The sequence below is a fragment of the Cornus florida genome, unplaced genomic scaffold, assembly GCF_030987335.1.
Source record: "Cornus florida cultivar Cherokee Brave unplaced genomic scaffold, ASM3098733v1 CherokeeBrave_3.0.0_Hap2_Chr03, whole genome shotgun sequence".
Taxonomy (NCBI): Eukaryota; Viridiplantae; Streptophyta; class Magnoliopsida; order Cornales; family Cornaceae; genus Cornus; species Cornus florida.
In genome coordinates, this window is record NW_026775573.1 from 75,257,147 (window position 1) to 75,263,207 (window position 6,061).

General features: G+C 37.2%; 1 non-coding gene across 1 annotated transcript; it reads left to right on the forward strand.

The window, feature by feature from the left end:
* The first annotated feature begins 5,239 nt into the window (after positions 1–5,239).
* Positions 5,240–5,345, forward strand: LOC132302010 (small nucleolar RNA R71). The gene has a single exon (XR_009480710.1). It is a non-coding gene; the product is annotated as a small nucleolar RNA R71 (small nucleolar RNA).
* Positions 5,346–6,061: the final 716 nt, after the last annotated feature.

A 6,061-nucleotide genomic window follows, 5' to 3' on the forward strand; every position in this document is an offset into this window, starting at 1 on the left:
TGATGACTGAGACTCATCACTCTGAGTTTTCTGTTCATTCAGGAGGAGACAAGATGTATCAGGATATGAAGCGGCAGTTTTGGTGGGCAGGTATGAAAAAGGACATTGCTTTTTTTGTCTCTCGATGTAGTACTTGTCAGATGGTCAAGATTAATAATCAGTGGCCGCTAGGAGCTCTACAGCCACTACCGATATCGGAGTGGAAATGGGAGAGCATTTCTATGGATTTTGTGGAGGGATTGCCAAATTCCTTTAAGGATCACAATTTAATTTAGGTCATCATGGATAGGTTGACTAAATCAGCTTATTTCTTACCTTTTCGCACTGACTTCAATTTGGAGCAGTTGCCGAGACTTTATATTTCAGAGATTGTGAAGTTGCATGGCATTCCGTTATTTATTATATCGGATAGGGATTCGTGCTTTGTGTCAGGGTTTTGGAAGAGTTTTCAGCAAGCTTTGGGTACAGAATTACATCTTAGTACTGCTTATCATCCCCAGACTGATGGACAGACTGAAAGGGTTAATCAAATCATGGAGGATATGCTCCGTTCGTGTGTTCTTGACTTCAAGGGCCACTGGGAGGATTATTTACCACTTGTGGAGTTTGCATATAACAATAGTTTCCAGAATGTTAGTTGAAGCTTCCTATTAGATCTAGCAGATTTCATATCAAAATTGAGCTTTTTTATACCCAGAAAGCTCTATGTTCTAATTCTATAGGAAGATGACACCCTTTACCATAGACAAGACGGTAAGGTGACATACCAATAGAGTCTTATAAGCTGTTCGGTAAGCCTACAAAACATCATTCAGTATTAAAGACCAATCTTTACGATCTAGCTTAACCGTTTTCTCAAGAATTCTCTTAATTTCACGATTTGATAATTCAACTTGGCCACTTGTTTGGGGATGATAGAGAGAAGCAACTTTATGAGTGACTGAGTATCTTTGTACTAAAGTATGGAAATACCTATTATAGAAGTGAGCACCACCATCACTAATAATAGCTCGTGGCATACTAAACTGACTAAAAATGTTCATTTGAATGAACTCAATCACGACTGCATGATCAGCGGTTTTAATAGCCACTGCTTCAACCCATTTAGATACACAATCAACAACCACAAGAATGTATTCATTTTTATTGGACTAAACAAATAGACCCATGAAATCAATACCCTAAACATCAAAAACCTCATAATTAAGATTGGAGTTCAGGGCATTATATTTCATTTAGAAATTGATCATAACTGCTGACATCTAAGGCATGACCTACAGAATAAATACGCATCTTGAAAGAGTGATGGCCAAAAGAAACCGCATTGAAGAATTTTAGATGCAGTTTTCTTTGCACTGAAATGACTCCACAAGCTAAACTATAACAGAAGGTCAGAATACTATGAAACTCACTCTCAGGAACACATCTACGAATGATTTGATCAGCACAATATTTGAAGAGCTGAGGATCTTCCCAACAGTATATCTTTCTATGAGAGAAGAATCGATCTTTTTCCTGCTTTGACCAAAATAAAGGAATTCTGCCTATTGCGATGTAATTCACAATATCAGCAAACCAAGGTAAATTTGAATGAGAAACCCCAAACAGTTGTTCATTCAGAAAGGAATCACAAACTGGTAGTGAAGTTAAGGTATTTACAATTAGAAATCTAGAAAGATGGTCAGCTACCACATTCTCTGACCCTTTCTTATCTCAGATTTTGTAATCAAACTCTTGAAGCAAAAGGATCCATCGAATCAAACAGGGTTTGGTTTCCTTTTTGGAAAGAAAATGTTTCAAAGCAGAATGATTAGAGTAGACTATAACTTTAGAACCCAATGGATATGATTTGAATTTGTCCAAAGCAAAGACAACTGCAAGTAACTCTTTTTCAGTAGTGGTATAAGTCAATTGTGCCTCTGAAAGAGTTTTACTCGCATAATAAATAACATGCTGAAGCTTATCTACTCATTGTCTTAAGACAACACCTATAACATAATCAGATGTGTCATACATAATCTCAAATGGAAGAACCCAATTAGGAGGATTTATGATAGGAGCTGAAGAAAGAAGAGAGCGAAGCTTATGAAAAGCTTCTAGGCATGACTCATCAAAGACAAAAGTAACGTCCTTTGCGAGTAGATTACACAGAGGGCGAGAAATTTTACTGAAATCTTTAATGAAGCGTCGATAAAACTCGGCATGCCAAAGAAATGATCGCATTCCCCTTACAGAGGTAGGAGGAGGCAATTTAGAGATCAAATCTACTTTAGCTCTATCAACTTCAATACCTCTCTCTGAAATAATATGTCGTAAAATGATCCCTTCTTGAACTATAAAATGGCTCTTCTCCCAACTACGAATAAGATTGGTTTCCACACAACGCTTAAGCACTAGGGACAAATTTTGGAGACAGTTCTCTAGTGTGGATTCGAAAATAGAGAAGTCATCCATAAAGACTTTGAGAAACTTTTTAACCATGTCCGAAAAGATAAACATCATACACCTCTGGAATGTTGCTGGCACATTACATAATCGGAAAAGCATCCGTCTATATGCAAATGTACCAAATGGACAAGTGAAAGTAGTTTTCTCTTGATCCTTAGATCAATGGCCACTTGATTATAGCAGGAATATCCGTCTAAAAAGTAATAATAGCTCTAGCCAGCCAATCGCTCTAGAATCTAATCAATGAATGGAAGTGGAAAATGACCTTTTCTAGTAGTGGAGTTAAGTTTCCGATAATCAATACACACCCACCATCCAGTGGTGGTGCACTGTGGAGCTAATTCTCCCTTGAAATTCTCAACCACTGTAATACCTGTCTTTTTAGGTACTACCTGAGCAGGACTCACCCACTTGCTATCTTAGATGGGATAGATTATTCCCGCATCTAGTAACTTCACAACTTCCTTCAAAACTGCCTCATTCATATTAGGATTCAATCTTCGTTGGAGCTCCCGAGATGTTCGGGAATCCAAATGAATCTGATGCATACAAATTATGAGACTAATTCCTTTTAAATTAGCCACACTTTGCCCAATAGCCTCTTTATTTTGCTCAAGAAATTTTAAGAGACTACTCTCTTGGGAATTTGTAAGGTTGGAAACAATGATCACCGAAAGGGTGTCATTTAAACCCAAGAAAGCATACTTGAGCTTGTTCGGACGTGGCTTAAGCTCAAACTTAGGTGGAGACTCTAAGGAAGGAATAGGCGGAATACTAGAAAGTGGTGGAAGAGGCTCTAATCTAGATTTCTATGGAGGAAAATCTGTGATAGGAGTGAAATTGAGCAAAGAATTCATTTCAGCTATCAAAGCTTCGATATCAAAATCTTCATAATTAAAGTGATTCAGATAAGCTTTTAAAGGATCCTTGGATAAAATAGTTGGGAGTGATTCCTCAACCAACTCATCAATAACATCAGGGAAGAAGCATTCATTATCATCGTAGGGATGATGAATAGCATTGAAGATGTTTAGCTTGACTTTTATATTTCCAAATGATAAATCCATAGCTCCAGTCCTATAATTAATGCAAGTATTTGTTGTGGCTAGAAAAGGACGCCCATGAATAACTGGAATATACTTTTTGGAATCATGGACCGGTTTTATATCAAATACTAAGAAATCAACTAGAAAAAAGAACTTGTCCACTTTTATGAGTACATCTTCAACAATACCTCGTGGTTGTCTAACATAACGGTCAGCAAGCTATAGAACAACTGACGTAGGTTTTAACTCACCCAAACCTAACTTCTCATACACTGAGTAAGGAATAAGATTAACACTTGTTCCAAGATCAAGAAGTGTTCGCTCTATCATATTATTTCCAATGATGTAATAAATTATAGGAGCACCAGGATCTTTAACCTTAAGAGGAGTGTTATACTTAAGAATAGCACTGACATACTCTGTGTGACAAATTTTCTTAGGAACTTGGCTTTTAGATTTTCTCTAAAGAGTGCATAAGTCCGTTAAAAATTTGGAGTGGGTGGGAATTTACTTTATAACATCAAGCAGAGGAAGATTGACTTTGACCTGTTTAAAGACCTCCATCATATCTTGATTTTTCTCCCCTTGTTTACTAAGGTGGGAAGGTTCCTTGAGACATTTAGGATAAAGCGCTCTTGGCTCATAAGCTGTCTCAGGATTAGGAGCAGATGAAGAAGTTACTCTACCTTCAGCTCCTATAGTGGATTGTGGAATAGAACTCGAGGAAACATCCTTAAGATGCAGATTATGGATGATAGGAATAATGGGAATCCTAAGCCTCCCTTTTTCTACTTGCCCTTTCTCAACTTAATTGTCAACCACTTTACCAATTCTCAATGTAGTGATAGCCTAAACTTGCTTATGATGAATACCTGAGGAATTGGTTTCATCAATCATGTAAGTCTGCCCTTTTAAGTTGGCTATTGACTGACTTCCATCCTCTCTTCAAGATAGAGTACTCGCTATTTGCCCAACTTGTGCCTCTCGCTTTGTTATTGCATGAGAATGAGAATTAAGAAGTTGGGTATTGGTTTTAAGATCAACAAGAGCATTGAGTACTTGTTCCTCAAAAGCAGAATTTCTAGGAGGAGGTGGAAGATTAGAAGCTTGAGTGGGTTGATTCCTAAACTGAGGCAGACGGTAAATACTAGATTGGTTGAAAGAATTATTTTGTGGCATAGGATTTGATGAATTTTGATACTGTCCCTGAGATTGGGGAGTAGTTGTTCCTTGACTTTGGTTACACTATCATAGATTAGGATGATCACTTCAGCCAGGATTATATGTAGAAGAATATGTATTGTATGCTGGTCTAGAGAATACAACATTCACTTGATCCTGTGGGATCTCAGATGATTGTCCTATCATAGGGCAAGTGTTAGCAAAATAGGAAGGATTAGCACAGATTGAACAAACTTCCTTTGGCAAGGCAGTTTGTGGCTAGCAATAGGAGCAAAGCCAGATGATAGAATTTGATTGAACCTATGGTTCAAAGCTTCTATTTGAGTAGCTAATTCACTATATTTGTCTACCTCAAAGACTTTTTTAACTTTATGCATTCTAGGTGAAGACCTAGACCTAGAGGAAGACGCATGTTGCATTGAATTTTTATTTAGGGCCTAAAACAGTTCCCAAACGTCAGCTGGACTCTTACGCAAAAAGCTTCATTACTAGAAGCATCAACCATGTTTCTATAGGAATTAGAGAGACTATCATAGAAAATTTGTATTAAGTGCTATTGTACAATATCATGGTATGGACACTTTCTTAGAAGATCATTATATCTCTCCCAAGCATCATAGAACTTTTCTCCTAGGATTTGGGAAAATGCCATGATTTTTCTTCTCATTTGACAGGTTTTCCCTACTGTGTAGTTCTTTTTTAAGAACTCTTGTTGCAACATCTCCTATATAGATATGGAATTTGGAGGAAGGGAATGAACCAAGTTCTTGCTTTGTCTTTAAGAGAAAACTGGAAAAGTCGCATCCTGAATGAATCATTGGTAAGACTGGTCAACTTGGTAGTTGAACATAATTCCAAAAATACATCCAAGTGCGCATAAGGATCCTCTGTTGCATACCCATGGAAGGTAGGAAGCATTTGGATCATAGTAGGCTTGATCTCAAAATGGGTTACATTAGCGTCCGGATATACAAAGCACGAAAGAGAAGTATATGTGGTGGGAATAAAATGGTCCCACAATTGTGGTTATAAAGGGACAGGTGGAACCCGTCCTCCATTATCATTACCATTACCTTTGCCATTACCTGGTGCATCATGATGTTCAGCCATGTTATCAGAGGAACTATCTATATTATTAAAATATTTTTTAAGTTTTCTTAACTGACTAAGAGTTCTCTCTATTCCAGGATCATGCATTAAAGGTTTTGACCTAGTTTGGCGAGTTAACATGCATTAATTCCACTAATCCTAAAAGTGACAAAATAAAATTTTCCAAGTAAAAAGAAAACAGTAAAAACTCACAAAAAGTTTAATAAACCAAAGATTTTTCTCCCTCAAGCGTCTTTGCCCTCATAGCTACTTCTTGTAGCTGAAAAGAAAACGAA